The sequence below is a fragment of the Ursus arctos genome, chromosome X (genome assembly GCF_023065955.2).
Source record: "Ursus arctos isolate Adak ecotype North America chromosome X, UrsArc2.0, whole genome shotgun sequence".
Taxonomy (NCBI): Eukaryota; Metazoa; Chordata; class Mammalia; order Carnivora; family Ursidae; genus Ursus; species Ursus arctos.
The window spans coordinates 92,998,008-93,016,666 of record NC_079873.1 but is presented as its reverse complement, the minus strand read 5'-3'; the positions used below and the strand labels follow the sequence as shown (position 1 = coordinate 93,016,666).

The 18,659-nt window shown below is 45.3% G+C and overlaps 1 long non-coding RNA gene across 1 annotated transcript in view; it reads right to left on the bottom strand.

Annotated features, from left to right (window-relative positions):
* The window catches only part of LOC113241266 (uncharacterized), a 65,262-nt gene extending 50,508 nt beyond the window's left edge, over positions 1-14,754 (bottom strand). Inside the window, exons 1-2 of the long non-coding RNA XR_003311497.4 lie at positions 14,562-14,754; positions 10,802-10,877 (exon numbers count right to left, since the gene is read on the bottom strand). This is a non-coding gene — a long non-coding RNA (uncharacterized LOC113241266). The remainder of the gene's footprint in view (positions 1-10,801; positions 10,878-14,561) is intronic.
* Between the last annotated feature and the right edge of the window lie 3,905 nt (positions 14,755-18,659).

Sequence of the window (18,659 nt, the reverse complement as noted above, 5' to 3'; positions counted from 1 at the left end):
GAGGAAGCTGAGGCACTGATAGGTTAATAAGCTCATAAGTGGCAAAGCAACAATACAAACTAGGGGATCAGGCTCTAGAACCTTCCTTCTTAACCACATGGAGTAGGACACAGGAATAAGTACGTGAGATGATAAAAGGGCTATCGACATATGAAAGCACTGAACATGAAACCGAATTAATCTGATTTAGAAACCTGGTTTATTCACACAAAAGCTTATTAAGCACCTAGTATTCCATGCCGAACCCGCTGCTATGAATTAGGGCGCCAAGATAAAGGTATGGTCGTATTCCTCGAAAAGAGACACAAGTAACAAGAGCATATTGAGTGCTGACTATGGGCTGGGCACCATTCTCGGTATTTCACGTGTATTAGCTTCTGTAATCTTGACAAAACCCCCACGAGGCGAGTCCTAGTCTTACTAAATGGAGATGAAGCAGGGGCGCCTGGGTGGCTCAGTCATTGGGCGTCTGCCTTCGGCTCAGGGCATGATCCCGGCGTTATGGGATCGAGCCCCACATCAGGCTCCTCTGCTATGAGCCTGCTTCTTCCTCTCCCACTCCCCCTGCTGTGTTCCCTCTCTCACTGGCTGTCTCTCTCTCTGTCAAATAGATAGGTCTTTTTTAAAGAAATGGAGATGAAGCAGATGAGAAACTGAGGCCCAAGGAGGCTGAGCACCTTGCGCGGACCAGCGCTTGAACCCAGGCTCTCCGCCACCACACTCCGTTGCCTCTTCCGCGACAACCACTCACGCCTCCTCCCAGACAGAGAAAAGTGGTTATGGAAGCTCTGAGAAGGAAAGGATTCATCTTGCCTGAGAGGGGGCTTGGAGCAGGCTCCGCAGACCAGGGGACGCTTGAGCTGGGCCTTGAAGGCATGAGAAGAGGAAAGAAATTCAAATCCAAACGGTACATGGAGACCAGGAAAACTTAGCTGTGTTCTTGAAGCCATCACAACCAACCCACGGAGCTAAGCAGCAAGCCTGGTGCAACTTCTCACCAAGGAACAAGGAAAGAATTCGTGGAACTGTGGCCTGAATGTTTATGGCAGTTTTCCCACTTGGTTCAAACTCGACCTGGGGTTCAGCCGGCTTCACGGTATCCGTAGGAAGTTCTCTCCCTCTTCCTTTCATACGATAGATAATGTTTCTGGAAGGGGACCCCCATGCTCCTTTAGTGTAACTGAAGCCAGATCCTCCAAGGTTGGCGAAGGAGGCTGGAGTCACCATGTGGGCAACTTAGAACAGCTAGGTCTCATGGCTCCCATTCTTCTGTCCACACGTGGAGATACTCTCTCCTTTGCTAACCACAGAGGTTCTGAATCCAGTTTTATCAAAGGCCGTCCAGGGGTTCCCTTAGTCTGTTCTACTCACACCTGCTGACCACTTCCCTTCCCTCACCCTCCAGCTTCTCTGAGGATGGCTGGCTACGATGCCCAGAAATGCAGGCGAATAAGGACAAGCGAACGCCAACAACCAGTGGGTACACCCGAGGCAAACTGTCAATTATTCTTCCCATTCTCAATACCCCTGCAAATAGCCCCCACACCGGTCCAGCGACTGCTTCACTTCTCCACTCTTCTTTGCAACAAAACTCTTTAAGACGGTTGTCTGTATTCCCTGTGTACAATTTTCTCCTCCCCCTTCTCTCTGGAATCCACTGCCATCAAGCTTCTGTCCACTGAAATGGCTTTCATCAAGGCCCCTATGTTGCTAAAGTCCACCAAGAATTAATTCTCAGCCCTCCTCTTGCTTGGCCAACCAGAAATACTTTTCACAGTTGGTCGTTCCTTCTTCCCCAAAGCACCTTTTTCGCTTGACTTCCATGACACCGTGCTCTTCCGGTTTTCCTTCTGCCTTACGGGACACATCCTGCCAGTCTCCTTTGCTTGTTCCTCATTGACTTGCTAACCTTTACATGTGGGAGTGCCGCGGGGCTGACTCCTTGGTCCCCTTCTCTTCTCTCACTGTTCTCATTGTCTTCTGGTGCCTTCTTACCAACCATCTCAGGGCTTTAAATACTATCTAGATGCCTAGGACTAAAAAATGTTCATCTCCAGCCCTAACCACTCCTATGAACGTCGGGCTCATATAGCCTACAGCGTCCTTGATATCTCCACTCAGGTGTCTAACTGGCATCTCGAATTCAACATATCCAAAATTTAACATCTGATATACCTCCAACCTTGTTCTTCCCACAGTATTTTTTTTTCAACAATTTATTTAAATTGTTGAAAACTCAGTTCAGGGCACCTGGGTGGCTCAGTTGGTTAAGCGTCTGCCTTTGGCTCAGGTCATGATCCCAGGGTCCTGGCATTGAGTCCCACGGTGGGCTCCCTGCTCAGCGGGGAGTCTGCTTCTCCCTCTGCCCCTCCCCCCTGCTCGTGCTCTCTCTCTCTCTCCCGCTCTGCTTTCTCTCTCTCAAATAAATAAAATCTTAAAAAAAAAAACCCACTTCATCCATTTCTCCCACCCCCACCCCCTGCCTCTGGCTATCACCAATCTGTTCTCTGTATCAATGAGCTTAGTTTTTTTTAAGACTTTATTCATTTATTTGACACAGAGAGAGAGAGAGCGCGCGCGCACAAGTACAGGGAGTGGCAGGCAGAGGGAGAAGGAGAAACAGGCTCCCCGCAGAGCAGGGGGAGCCCGATGTAGGACTCGATCCCAGGACCCTGGGATCATGACCTGAGCCGAAGGCAGTCGCTTAACCAACTGAGCCACCCAGGCACCCAATGAGCTTAGATTTTCTTTGGGTTTTTTTTTTAAGAGTCTATATAGAAATGAGATCATATGGTATTTGTCTTTCTCTGCCTGTCTTATTTCACCTAGCATAATGCCTTCAAGGTCCACCCATGTTGTTGCAAATGGAAAGATTTTATTATTTTCTATGGCTGAATAATATTCCATTATATATATATATATTCCATATATTTATATATATGTGTATATGTATACATATTTCATGTATTTATATATGTGTGTATATGTATGTGTATATATAATATATATACTATTCTACTAAATATATGTGTGTGTATATACATATATATGCACACATATATATACACACAAAAATTTCTTTATCTATTCATCCATCAATGGACGCTTCGGTTGTTTCCATATCTTGGCTATTGTAAATAAAGCTGAAACAAACATGGGGTGCATATATCTTTTCAAGTTAGTGTTTTCATTTTCTCTGGATAAATACCCCATAGTGGACTTGCTGGTTCGTATGGTAGTGCTATTTTAATTTTCTGAGGAATTTCCACACTGTTTTTCATTATGGCTGCACCAATTTGCATTCCTGCTAACCACGTGCAAGGGTTCCCTTCTCTCCACATCCTCACCAATACCTGTTATTTCTCGTATTTTTAATACTGGCCATTCCGACAGGTATGAGGTGACAGCTCATTGCGGTTCTGCTTCGCATTTCCCTGATGATTGATGACGTTGAATATCTTTTCATGTACCTGTTGGTCATTTGTATTTTTTCTTTGGGAAAATGTCTATTCAGATCTACTGGCAATTTTTAATCAGATTGGTTTTTGCTACTGAGTTGTATGAGTTCTTTATATATTTTGGATATTAGCCCCTTATCAGATAAGTGATTTGTAAATATTTGGTCCCATTCAGTAGATGGCCTCTTAATTTTGCTAATGGTTTCCTTCACTGTACAGAAGCGGTTCAGTTTGATACAGTCTTCTGTATTTTTCTTTATTTTTGCTTTCATTGCTTTTGTTTTTGGTGCCAGATTCAAAACACTCATCACTAAGACCTATGACAAGGAGCTTACCATCTGCGTTTTCTTCTAGGAGTTTTATGATCTCAGGTCTCACGTTCAAGTCTTTAACCCATTTTGAGTTAATTTTTGTATACGGTGTTAAGATAGCGGTCCAGTTTCATACTTTTGCATGTGGCTGTCCAGGTTTCCCAACACCATTTATTGAAGGGATATCCTTTTCCCATTGTATATTCTTGCCCCCTTTGCCATATATTAATTGACCATATAGGCGTGGGTTTATTTCTGGGCTCTTGATCCTGTTCCATTGATCTACATGTCTGGTTTTTTCTTTTTTTAAGATTTTATTTGTTTATTTGACAGAGAAAGAGAGCGAGAGGGAACACAAGCAGGGAGAGTGGGAGAGAGAGAAGCAGGCTTCCCACGGAGCAGGGAGCCTGATGCGGGGCTCGATCCCAGGACCCTGGGATCATGACCTGAGCGAAGGCAGATGCTAATGACTGAGCCACCCAGGCGCCCCTATATGTCTGTTTTTATGCCAATCCCATACTTTGTAATTACTAGAGCTTTGGAATATAGTAATATAGAAACCAGGGAGCAAGATGCCTCCAGCTTTGTTCTTCCCTTTCAAGATTGCTATGGCTATGTGGGGGTTTCTGTAGTTCCATACAAATTTTAGGATTACTTGTTCTATTTCTTTGAAAAATGCCATTGGAATTTTACAAGGATTGCACTGAATCTATAGATTGCTTTCAGTAGCACAGACATTTTAACAATATTGATTCTCCCTATACGTGAGCATGGAATATCTTTCCATTTACTTGTGTCGATTTCTTTCAAAATGTAACTTCTGATATACTTCCAACCTTGTTCTTCCCACAGTCTTTACCAATGCAACTCCATCCTTCCAGCTGCTCAGAACAAAAACCTTGGCAACATCCCGAACAGAAATGCTGTGTTACACAACCCCAGAGGGCACCAGCCACATTTTATTCAATGCTACTGGTGTTATGCAACATGGTGACCCTGTTTCCCTTCATTCCTCTTTCTCCAACATCCTACATCTGATCTGTTAGCAAATTCACTTGGCTCTACCTTCAAAATATATCCCCAAACCCAACCACTTCTCCCCAGTTCCATTGCTATCAGCCCAGCCCAAGCTTGTCCCTTTATAACTTTTTATCCAAAAAAAAAAAAAAAAAAACAACTACAGCAACCCTTTTAAAATATGTCAAGTCACATCCCTCCTCTACTCAAAATTCCCCAATCCTTCCCATCTCACTCAAAGAAAAAGTCAAGATTCTTCCAATGGCCTATAAAGCCTTGAATTTCTTTTTTCTCTTTGGTATTTATCCCTATCTATCCTATATCTTTTATGTGTTTATCTCATTGGTTATCTGCTGCCCACATATGAATAAGCTTTGTAAGTCAGGAACCTGGTGTGTTTTGTTCACAGTGGAAGCCTCACTATCTACGATAATACCTGACACAAAGCACACACTCAATATATAGTTGTAGAGGAAAGAAATGAAGCAGGTTACGAAGGGGGAAATCTTTACACGTGGGCCAGAATCATACCAAAACACAATATAACAAGTGAAATGTTATTTGAGCAGCCAGCTAGTGCTGGGACCAAGTCAAATCCCAGGAGATGTTCAGTTCCAGTCTCCTACTGTTTGTTTTTCCATTGCTTTGATATTTTCACCTGATGAAGTCTTTCTTTTGCCTCCCAGAGCAATGCACCTATATATGGTAAAGAGCGCCCCCTGGTGGAAGCAACTCCACCCAAACAACGGAAGAGAAAATCCTAGAGCGACAGGCTTTAAGTTATAAAGGAGACCACTGGGGAGAAAGGAGATGACTCCAGCATTTCACAGAGAAAGTCCTCAAGAGAAACAAGGGGAACTAAAGATTAGATTCAAAGGACATGGCGGGGGATGGGGGCTTATCAACTTATTTTACTGGTGAACCTTTTTTGCATCTGAAATTGAGAAAAAAAATAATTAACTGAAAGCTGAAAAACGTAAGTACCTACTCCCAAGGGATTTTTAATCTGGTAGAGGACGTAAATTATGTATAAATAAGTACAAAGCAACGGGTATGGCTGTGAATGAGTGAATGGGGGCCAAATGAGAGGAATAAACTAAGAGCTATGACTTACTCGGGAAAGAGAAGGATAACTTTGGGCTGAGTAAATCCAGGAAGACAACTTGGAGGGGGTGGTTCTTGAGCTGAGCCTTGAAAGACAGACAAAATTTGAGTAAGAGAGCATTCCAGGTAAAGGCCTAAACGTTGGGAAGGGCACAGCATGTGGAAACCCTAGTAGGCCAACAGGGCTTTGCAAATGTCACAATCTGGGCGACAGCACAATTCAAACCCCTCCTTGAAAAGAGCAGAGATAAATTCTCAAGAGAAAAGTCCTCGGCAGAGGTAAACACAGGAAGGAACCAAAGAAATCCCCCCTTTTCCTTGTTTTCCCTTGGATGAGAGGAACACTACTAAAAACTATGGGGGAAAACAAAGATAAAAAACAAACTCCATGATACATTGTCCAGCTTATATACTAGAGGATTCTGAATCCACAATATTGAGGGGAGCCTGGGTGGCTCAGTGGGTTAAGCGTCTGCCTTGGGCTCAGGTCATGATCTCAGGGTGGCTCAGGTCTTTTCATTTGAAAAATTATAGACTTACCCCCCAGAAAGTTGCAAAACTAGTACGAAGAGTCCTCCTATACCCTTCACCCAGATTTCCCAAATATTACCATCTTATATAACTACGATACTTTATAAATCAAGAAATTAATGTCCATGCAATACTATAATCGATAGACTCCATTTTCTCCATTTGCCCCACCAATGTCCTTTTTTGTGGTCAGGGATCACAGACGTTTTCTTTGATGTATCCCTTTACCTTGGAACAGTTCCTCGGTCTTTTTTTGGTCTTTCATTACCATGATACTTTTGGAAAACACTAGCTGGTTTCAACGTGGGGTTTATCTGATGGTTCATGGTGACTCAAATTGGGTTATGTGCTTTGGCAAGAACACTACAGATATGATGGTGTGTCCTTCTCGATGCATCCTGTCAAGAGACACATGGCATCGGTTTGTTCCACGACTGGTGATGTGAACTTTGATCACTTGGTTAAGGCTGTGTCTGCGAGGTTTCTCCCCAGTGACGTTAGTATTTTGCCCTTTGGAATAAATAAGCTTTTTGGGGGGGAAGATACTTTAAGACTATATAAACACACTTTCTCATCATACTTTTGTCCATTCATTTTACTATCCACTGATGGTCCTGGCCTGAAATAGTTATTACTGCTGGGCTTGCCAAGTAAGTTTCTAGTCCTCTTATTCTTTCTACATGTTACTGATTGGAATGCTATTGTAAGTAAGTGCTTTTCCTTCCCCCTCATTCATTTATTTACTCAGTTAGTCCTTTACATTCGCATGGACTCGTGGGTTCTTATTTTCCTGTCTGGGTTATGATCCATGACTAGCATTATCTTGTTGCTTGTCACAGATTTCACCACTGGAAATCCCTTCAGAGTGACTCCTGCATCCTCCTGGCATGTCCCCATTATCCCATGGACACTGTCTTACTTTCTGGCAGAGGAAGACATGCCCCGCTCTTCTTCTAGTCTCCCTGCCCCAGCCTGGGAATCAGCCATTTCTCTGAGAGTTCTGGTTCCTTTTATTTGGAGAATGGTATTTGGAAACCAAGATCTGAGTGCTAGGTGTACTCGCTGGTATTGGGGTGTCGCCGCTTCCAGGCCTTCTCAGCAGACAGAGCTAGGAAACACATGCGTCTCTACAAACAACTCTATTTCTGGATCTATCTCTGGGTGGGCGGCTGTGCGCGCATGAAATGACGCATTCATACTGATAACCTCTGATCACCACCAGGCTTCCGTCTTTTCTTCTGTGGAACTCCTTCCTCCGAGGGAGTAAAAGCTGGCTCTCGTTATTCACGGTATATTATTTGTTCGAGTAGATTCAGAATGGCCAACCCGTGTCCCTGTGGAAAACAAACCTACTATCTAGAGTGCGGGACTGATGTTCAGTTTGGGGGCGGGGGATGGTCGCTAGCCTTAGAATAGTGGTTCTCGAAGCGTGGTCCCTCAACCAGTAGCATCAGCTTCATCTGGGAACTTGTCAGAGATGCAAATGCTCGAGCCCCACCCTAGACCCACTGAATTAGAAATGCTGGAGGGGGAGGCCATCACCCAGAGTTCTCCGAGCTCCCTGGGGGACTCCGACGCGTACTGAAGTGTGAGGACCCCTGCCGTAGAGTCCAAGTCAAAATACTCTTTTCCGAAGTTAGTACAGTAGTCTGCTCGAGCTGACAAAACTAAATACCACAGATGGGTTGGCTCAAATGGTAGAAATTTATTTCTCACAGTTCTTGAGGCCAGAAGTCCAGGATTCAAGTGCCCGCAAGCGGGGCAGTGGGGGGGGGGAGCGCCTGGGTGGCTCAGTCGGTGAAGCGTCTGCCCCCAGCTCAGGTCATGATCTCAGGATTTTGGGATTGAGCCCCATGTGGGGCTCCCTGCTCAGCGGGGAGTCTGCTTCTCCCTCCCCCTCTCCGTCTGCTCCTCCCCCCCCAACTGATATTCTCTCTTGCACGCTCTGCTCACTCTCAAATAAATAAAAAATCTTAAAAAAAAAAAAAAAGGTAAACTCAGAAAAGTTCCCATCCCTTCTACCTCCTTCCCGGTCCTTTCAACCCTGTTCCCATCCCAATGTAAATTACTAATGTCATTAGTTTTGGTTTATCTTTCCACACAATGAGCACTGGTTTTCCGTGGCTCCTGTAACAAATAATCGCAAATTTAGTGGCTCAAAACGCCACAAATGTATTATATTACAGTTTTGAAGGTCATAAGTCCAAACTGACATTCATAAGGCTAAAGGTCCAGGTGTCGGCAGGGCTGTTTTTTCTGGGGGCTTTAAGGAAGAAGCTGTTCCCCTGTCTTCTCAACCTCTATGCACTGTCTCTATTCCTTGGCTACGGCCCCTTCTTCTATCTCCAAATCGCTCTGACTGGGAGCCCTGCTTCCATGAGCACATCTCCTCCCTCTGACTCTGACCCTTGTGTCTTCCTCTTACAAGGACCCTTGTCATCCTGTTGGACCCACCAGGGTAATCTCAGATTTCCATCCTTCATCACATATGCAAAGTCCCTTCCATCATATAAAGCAACACAGTCAGTTCTCGGGATTAGTATGTGAACATCTTTGGGGGAGGGCCATCATTCTCCCAGATATTTTTTTTAGTTTTTAAAAACACAGAGGGACAGATCTTAGTATCCTTCTTACAATCATTACAGAGCTCCCCTTTCTTCTTAGAAAGGGCCCAGCCTCTTCATCCTGCCAGCCTCCTTTGCCTCCTTCCATGTCCTTGACTGGGCCAAATCCTTGATGGCTTTCAACCTTTGCACGTCGTCTTCCTCTGCCTAGAATATTCTTTCTCCAGCTCCTCTAAATGGTTGGCTCACTCTTCCAGTCTCATGTCAAATGTCACCTCTCTAAAGAAGCTCTCCCTGCTCACCAGACCGGTAACAGCCCATCTCGATGACTACGATTTAGCCTCTTTATTTTCTTTATCACCGATCAAACGGTCTGTAACATATTATGTACCAGTTTGTGGATGGACCCATCTTCCTCACTAGAACGTAATCTCCATGAGGGTGGAGACGGTGTGTATTCCCGTATATCCCCAATACCTCGCGTAATCTTGGGCGCATAGTAGGCACTCACTAAGTGTTGACAGGATAGATGAGTGCTGCTCCCGTCTGGGTGGCCAGTGGAGGATGAGTGTGTTGCTGGTCTAAACACAGTCAATAGAACAACCCCTGTGACTGTAGGCACTGCTGATGCAGACTCACAATCCCCAGTACGATCCAAACACTTCCCCATATGTCGTTCATTCCTTCGTTCATCCACAAGTGTTTGCTGAATAGCTAATATACACGCATTTAGTCCACACAACAAGGGAGCTACTATTACTATTATTCCCATTGGACCGACAAGAAGACTGAGGTTCAGGGGAGTAGCGCGGCTGAGGACGCGCAGCTAGGAAGCTACTATATGCTACTATATGCTAGGCGTTACGCTGGGCTCCGGGGCTATACCAGGGAACGAGTGAACATGGTCCTTACCCTGTGTGGTGGACAGTCCGAGAAGGAAATCATGCTTACAGGGTGGGGTGCTAAGGGTCATGATAGGGCTCTGCTAAGGGTGCTGTGGGAGCACTGGCCTGGGACAGTGAAATCAGGGTGGGGAGCGAGAGGAGGCTTCTGGGAGCAAGAGGCACTTGAACAAACTTTGAAGCCCAAGTAGACCTTAGCTAGACGAACGGAAGACCAACTAGCCCGCTACTGACCGGGCTCACAGGCTATCATTTTCCTTGATGAAGTTTCTATTTTCCTATGGTCCGGCCTTCGCCACCGTTCTGCAGGGTAAGAAATCCAGTATTATGAGTAACCTAGAGTTATCTGACGTTGGGAATACTGGCCCATGCTAATAACGCCCAGGAGAGAATGAAGTTTATCAGAGTGTCAGTTCATTCGCTGAGCTGGGAAGTGGCCATTCTCTCCCCAGGCATGCCTCCTGAGGCAGTTTTCTGGGGGGCCGAGACCCGGGGTCCACACGCTTTCTCTTTAAAGGGCCAGGCGGTAAACACTTTTAGTTTTGTGGGTCAAATACGGTCTCTGTGCCGCCACTCCACCCTGCCACTGCGGGGCAAAAGCAGGGATAGGTAACTCATAAACAAGTACGTAAGCTGTGTTCCCACAAGACTTGATTTACAAAAATAGGAGGCCGGGTTTACAGAGCCCTGGAATAAGACGAGTAGTTTCAAGATTCGAATGCTTCATCACATCGATGTGTCCACTGATGCGACAGAGATAAACCCGCCTCGGGATCAGCCTGGGCATGTTCTCTCCTAGACAGTGTCCAGACGGACACCACCAACGTTGGCCTCTCTCGACCTTTCTTAATGCCAGCCACCCTACAAAATCCCACCCTTTTCTAAAGCATTGGGTATACGAAGGCTCTACTCACCCTTAAAACTCCAAGGAAAATGCCAGCAGCATCAGTTCACAGCTATCCCACAGAGAAAGCCTTGCTCCTTTGTTACCTGTAGGGGGAAAGAGCAGTCTCCAGTCTTACAGATGTTCCCCGCAAAAAAAGTGACAGATTCAGCGAGGTTAATACTCACAAGAGACCCTGGCATGTAAACTCCACGGAGGGAGAGATTATTTTTTTTAATTAGACAGAATCTTTTATTTTTATAAAAGCAGTGTGCGTTCACTGTAGAAAATTAGAAAACAAAAATAAGAAAATCAAAATATTATATTCCCACCTCCCAGAAATTACCCATATTAAGAGCTTAGTACAGGGGCGCCTGGGTGGCTCGGTTGGTTAAGCCTTCAGCTCAGGTCATGATCTCAGGGTCCTGGGATCCACTCCTGCCTCAGGCTCCCTGCTTGGCAGGGAGTCCGCTTCTCCCTCTCCCTCTGCCCCTCCTCCCACTCGTGCTGTCTTTCTCTCTCTCTCTCAAACAAATCTTTTAAAAAAAGAGCTTAGTACATATCCTTCCAGATCGTCTTCTAAGTTTACAGAATATGTATCTGAACTTCCTACCAAAATGAGATAATACAGTACATAATGCTTTATAACTGCTTTTTATCAGTCGGTCACCTTCATTCGTCATTGCACGTTCATAAATTTTCATCTCATCGAATACCCCTCCATATTCAAATTTCCCTACTTTTCCTCGAATGTCCGATAAAGCTGGCTTGCTCCAATCAGGATCCAATCTCAGACCACACTTTGCATCTTTAGTCTCTTTTCATTTAGAATAGTATCCTTTTTCAGGATGAGGATTTTGTTTTCCACTCTATCCCCAATGCCTTTGACAGTTCTTGGTATCCCGGTAGTAGCTCGATAGATGTTTACATAATTGAACTAATTAATATAAAACTTGGGGGGGGATTTCACCTTAGAGCTTTTTCTCCTCCACCCATCACCCTTTATCTCTATTTTAAAGATAATGAAAATCAGGACCAGAAAAGTGAAGTGACTTCCCAAGGTCACCCAGCAAGTACGTGGCAATTGCTTTCCATTTCTCTGTTTATTCTATTAAACCAAGAGCTGGCAAACTTCTTCTGTGAAGGACAGAAAATAAATATTTTAGGCTTTGTAAGAAAATATAATGATAGAAATACAATAATCGACTACAAGGTTTTGTAATACAGGTCTACTAGTAAAAAAAAATGGAATAGAAGAATAACATTTTATTTAATTATGGTTGAAAGCTAATGTTCCCCACGATCCAACTAATTGTAAAGGTTCATCTGATAAAAGATTCTTAGCTCGCAGGTCATAGTTCGCCAACCTCTGTCCTAGGCTATGCTGCTTGTCTGTGATTTGGCTTTTTCTTTGTGTTTGAGTGAAATTAACATCCTTCTTAATTAAGTCATAATTGGGTTCCAGCTTATTGAAGTTATATGGTACTAAAGTACCATTGAGGAAAACTCCTTAGCCACTCCTTTGAAATGCATTATCTTGTCTTGCTTCAGTACCTAACTGTTGGTAAAGCCTGTCTTCTTGTGTTTAAATCGCAAGAAGGTAGGTTGCATTGTGACTGCGGCTTTCATAATTAACCATGTGTTAATATTTCATGCGGCTGACCAATTTAGAAATCAGTGCAAGTGAAGACGGTAAGTGGCCTATGTCAGGGCTATTTTTTTTTCTCAAATAAAAACAGGCTATGCTATTTAAAGATAGAGAAATAAATAGCCAAAGAGTTAAAAGAATAGAAAGTGGTTGCTTTTGGGGGAGCAGGGAATGGGGAGAGAAGCTGGGGACTCCTTTCTTTAAAAAAATAACAAAGCTTGTAGAACTATTTGACTTTTAAAACTACATACATGTATAATTTTGATAAAAATACAAGAAAGAAAACCAGAGGCACGTTAAAGCCCCTTCTAGAAAAGGCTTCTTGAATACTTTCCTCCATCCTCCCAGCTGAGGTTAGGGTCCCTCTTCTCTGCTCCCCACAGCATCCCGTGCTCCATTCCATCAGAGCACCTAACACACTGTACTGTAATTATGTTCCTCTGTCTCCTTCTTGGAGCCATGAGCTCCTTGCATGGCTGGGCTATGTATTATTCATTTCAGCAACGAGATTTTATAATATTTAAAAAGCTAGTCATTAAAGTGAAGTGAAACTGATTAACAAACACCGTTCAGTCTAGGCAAATTAACATCACAATGAGATACCAAACAAAAAGACCAAACCAGTGTTGCTGAGGATATGGAGAAATTGGCAGCTTCCTACATTTACCAATGCAGTCTTAAATGGTGCAGCCACTTTGGAAAAGAGTCTGGAAGTTTCAAAAAAAAAAAAGTGAAACATACAGTTGCCATCTAATGCAGAAATTCCACTCGTGAAGCAGGGCACGAGGGAACCTGGTCCTTGCCTTCTCTAGTGGGGAGACAGAGAATGAATTCAAGCTTACGGGCAGTGTGTGAAGTGTTAGGATAGAAATGGGCTAAGAGTGCCGGGGAAGCAGCAGCCAAAGGCAGTGAAGTCGAAAGAGTTGAAAACATATGTCCACACAAATGTTCCCAATTATTGGATTACTCTTAATAACCAAAAAAATGAAAGCCACCCAAATGGATCAACAGACGTGGTATTTGCATAAAGCGGTAGACCCATACCAGGGAACATGACTCAGCTACAGAAAGGAATGACACACTGACCCCTGCTACGACATACAAGCCACGGGACAACACCGTGCTAAGTGAAAGAAGCCAGTCACGAAAGACCACCTAGCAGTGTGGGATTCCATTCCTGTGCACCAGAACAAGCAACTATATAGAGACAGAAGACGGATAAATGGTTGTTTAGGGCTAGAGGTCCGAGGAGAGATTAGCTGAAATTTTATGGGGATTTGCGTGGGCGGCGGGGGGGGGGGGTGAATGGGGACCAAAGTACTCTCAAACCAGATGGCAGTGATGGGCGCACAACTCCGCCAATTTACTAAAAATAACTGGGCGCTTAAAATGAGTGAACGTTATAGGAAGCAAAGTGTAAGGCTCTTTTTAAAATCCCTCCATCTCTCCCATTACTTAGTTTCTCTCCAAATTAACCTCCCCCCTGCCCCAGCGGGACTACTCGCGTTACAGGGCCTGGTGAGAATGGTGGGGAACGAAGTTTCTGACGCATTCCTGTCGGTTGGGGCTGAGGGTTGTGCGGACAGACACATCAAAGTCAGCATCTGCGTGTGTGTGTGACACCGTGAGATGTCTTGAGGTGTACGAGGCATTTCCGGCTGGGCGATCCAAGTGTGTCGTCTGGACCATCCGTGGCCGCTCTGCCCCGCTAAGTGGGGGGTGTGCCTAAGGCCCCTACTCCACGTAAGAAACGTAGTCGGGTAAGACATTCACTTCTTGCCACTCTCAAGCCCTGTCCACAACCAAGTGAATGTTCCATTAGGGCATATCCGTGAAAATGGTCATTTGGGGGTGGGGGGTAATTTGGTCAGTGCTTACTGGGCAAGGGGTCCTGCCAGAACAGCCAAATGATCCAAACCCCCACGGCAACCCCCGCTCCCCGCGCGCGGCGCACTCCCACGGGGTCCCCTTGGGAACAGCACGTCCCTCCACGGGGACGACGGGAGGTGACAGCCCCTCTCCGAGCTAGGGGAAAGCCTGGCACCGAGTCCCCCCTCCTCTGCCTTGCGGGAAGGGCGAAAAGTGCCACAAAGCCAGAGTGCGGTGTGTCTTCCCGGGGGCTCCGGGTGCCCGCGAAACTCACGCGGCTGCTCCGCAGGGTCGCCGGGAGGTTACAGGTCGGGGAGCCCGGACTTGAGTCGCTGTCGCCGACGCAGACCCACCGCGCGGCCGGCGCAGAGCCAAAGGAGAAGGCGAGGGTGGGGGGTGGGGGGAAGCAGGCGAGCGCACCAGCAGCTGGTGGGGGCCGCCTGGCGGACCCCAGGACCCCACGCGCCGCTCCCCGGTCACGTGGCCGCCGCCCCTCGGCGCCCGGCGCCGGTGTCGCAGCGCCCCCTGGCAGCCAGCGGCGGGCACGGCGGCAGTACGGGCGCGGGCCGGGCTGGCTTCCGGTGCACCCGGGGGCGCAGGTGAGGCCTCTGCAGGAGGGCGGGGCGGGGCGGCCAGGGGAGCCCACCCAGACCCAAACTGGGGGCGCCCGCGGCCTTTGCCTTCCACCCTGGCCTCCTTCTCCCCGGGGACCCCAAAGAGCGCCGAACGGCCCAATAAATATTTTGCACCGGGACACCCGTTCCCTTCTGCAAAAGGGGAACAGAACAAGGCAGTTTTGTTGGACGTGGGTTGTTCTTGATGGGCCTGAAAAAAGAGTAGTTTTAGGTGCGTGGATGTGAGCTAATTATGACCTCCCTGGGCGTCAGTTTCTTCCTTTATAAAATAGGGATAATAATAGCGCCTACTTGACAAGGTGTTTGTGAGGATTAAATAAAATAATCCATCCGTTAAAAATAAGACAGCTAGCGCAAAATGGAGGCGCTCATGCTAAGCTCGGGGTCACCAAACCCAGACCTAATATTGGTTTCCACCTTTCCCAGAAATGGAGTCCTAAAGCAGTCAATCAGGAATCACCAGGTCCGTACTAACGAAGTAACATAAAGGAAAGTGATTTCATCCCAACCAATTCACTTTTTGCTAGTATCTTCCTTGTTCCTACTCCCTTCAGTATACAAAAGTCTTTCATCTTATGCAGCATCTCTGAGCTTCTTTCCGTCTGCTAGGTGGAATGTTGCCCAATTCATGAATCCTTAAATAAAGCCGATAACATCTTTAAAATGGACTCAGTTGAATTTTGTTTTTTAACACACCTAACGGGTATAGCGGACTAGTTAAAGCTAGTTATATAATGTTTCTCAGGGCTTACTTAGCAAACTACCTAAGAGTAGGGGTCATCTTTTCTCGGGATTCAGGGAAACAAAAGGATTTTGACGCCACAAAATAAACACATACCTAAGGTGAATTATTCATAAAAACGTTAAGTATATGAGAATGAAAATAGTCTGTTGCCACACTTAGCCTGGACGCTGAGAAATAAAACCACACCTTACTGTCTACATACACAGGACTTTGCTAGTCCCCTGTCTTCGCTTGCACTGCTTTTCCCAGACTCTCCTGTCCAGGCAAAAGTTTCTCCATTACAGGTACTTCTCCAAAGTCCCATCAGCTCTTCAATGGAAAGCATCAACGGTTTGCCCCCTAAAATCCTCCCCTTTCCTCAAAATTCTCCCCTTGCTGCTTCCACCAATCCTAGACTGTTGGCATCATGACCCATATCCAACCTAATCCAGTCTCCGTGTTGAAAGACTCTGTGCCTTAAATCAAAACCTTCATTTCTAAGGGCGCCTGGGTAGCGCAGTCATTAAGTGTCTGCCTTCGGCTCAGGGCGTGATCCTGGCGTTTCGGGATCGAGTCCCACATCGGGCTCCTCCTCTGGGAGCCTGCTTCTTCCTCTCCCTCTCCCCTGCTGTGTTCCCTCTCTCACTGGCTGTCTCTCTGTCACATAAATAAATAAAATCTAAAAAAAAAAAACAAACCTTCATTTCTAGATAAAGTCCGACCTTTCCTTTCCTCCCTGAAACGCTGCCAAAACCTTGAGAGGTGGGTGTCTCCCATGCTGAGGTAAGGAATACATTCAGCCTTGTCAAATCAATAGGTGTGTCGGTGATATTTGGGGAGTTCAGCATTTGAAGGCCCCACAGAGATCCGGTGGCGGCTGAGACCTCATCACTATAGTTCAAAACCTTCAACTTGAAATGAGTGTCTTCCTCTGAGGCCTCTTAAACTTCCTGCTTGGGACTCTCTGACTGCAAAAGTGGGTTTTGTAGGTTTCACATTGGTTGAAGCTCTGATCCCTTTGAGCTCCCAGTTGCTAAGGACACTAGTCCTGTGGTCCACACGTCACCCCCAATGAGAAGCCATTCCTGACCCCCTGGACTGTAGGGCCCTCTGTGTTCCAACTGTCCCCGGCTCATCCTCGCCATGGCTCTCACTACAAGAGTCCATAAGGGTAAGCCTAGTGGGGCCAAAGTCCCCTGCATTGTAATTGTAAGGTCACCCAGTGATGTGGCTGGGACCTGGGTGATTTTATGGTGATCTCTTTCTCTCCGCAGGCATCATGCCCACCGTGCTGTAGCTGAACTTGAGTTCTCTTCTTCCATTCAAATCTTCTCATTGAGTGCCCAAAAGAGTTTTAACATTTTCTTCTGAATCTTTCCGATTTTATATTAATGTCCCTCATTATTTTCAGACGTTTCCACCAATTCTCTTGCTTTTCCTGTGAAAACAATCATACTTATTACAATTAATGCTCAGGATTTGTTGACCAGTAACAACTGTGTTTATTTCTTGTAGGCTTTTTTGTATGTTTTTATACTTGCTTAGACTTTACCCACCCCTTTACTCCTCTTTTTGCAAATGATCTTCCATTTCTGCTCTTGAAATGACGACACTTTTCATTAGAAAAAGAACAAAAAATGATAGCTGTGTATGTGTAAAACTCTAGAGAGCACAACCTCAATAAAGTAAATTGTATGTGTATCTGTGTTCACATGCAGAGTTAGAAAAACATTTTAAAAGAAATATGCCAAAAGGTTCAGTGCTTACCTATGGCTGTTCTTGCTCTTTCTGTGTACTTTTATACCTATTTAAATATTAACCATACAAAATCTTTTACATAGCTTTGTGCCATTCTGTACATTCTACTTTTATAACAACTCTAAAATTATTTAATAAATAAAATAGTTGTACAAAACATTCTGGCAGGCAGGAAGGAAAAAGTGTGTATGTGGTCTCTTTTAAGTGTCAGCTATCAACGATACCAAAGAGATTCTATTTTCAATGATGTTTTCTTGAGCTAAAATAGATCTTGGTTCATCCAGGATATTTAAAATCAACCTTCATCAGGGCACCTGGCTGGCTCAGTCAGAAGAGCACGCGACTCTTGATCTGGGGGGCGTGAGTTTGAGCCCCACGTTGGGTGTAGAGATTACTAAAAAAAAAAAAAACTAAATCAATTTAAAAAACATTTTTTAAATCAACCTTCATCGTGTCCCTCTAGTAAAATTTCTCTTACTTACAAATTTTCAAACAGCTTTAACCTGTGTTTAACAGACAGGAAACTGGTCAAATATTTGTATCTGCCTATTACCCCTGCCCCAATAACTAATCTTCCACTGCGATACAGGTTTTCTCAGTAATGTCAATACTTTGCCTTGAAATATATGATAGGAAGTTCACAGGCTTTGGTGTCAGGCTTACCATCTGTTTACTGTTATATCACCTTGCTATCTCTTACTGAGACTCGTTCATATCCTCTAAAATGAGGTTAATAACTCTTACTCTATTATTGACATGGTCAACACCGAGCAATTGGAAATAATATTCATCATTACTGTTATTACTCTTGATTATCCTTTATTATAAGGAAAAGAGCAAACAGTACCCCAAACAGTCATATGTTACAGGTGCCGTTGCTTTTAGGATTTACAAATGCGCACGGAGTGCCTGGCAATTTGAAAGGCCTAAACTTAAGGTCTGATGACGTCACAGCGCTGAAGTCACACGGAAGCCCATCTCTTGCTCTCTGCCACGCGGGGAGGGAATGGTCCAGCTCATAAGCCACAGCCCGCGAGAGTGAGAAGCAAGCAATGGATCTAGAACGTCTCCCAGGTTTCTTACCCCATTAATGAGAGGTGGATGGCCGTTCCATGTGCGCTGGTGCCTCCTTGACCATCTGCTCCCCAGCAGCGCTGGGTGCAGGAGAGCATTTCATTCGTTCCAGCTACAAACCCGTAATAAGAGCCAGCTCGTGTTTCAGGCAGCGTTCTAGGAGCTGGGGGTGCACCCGTGA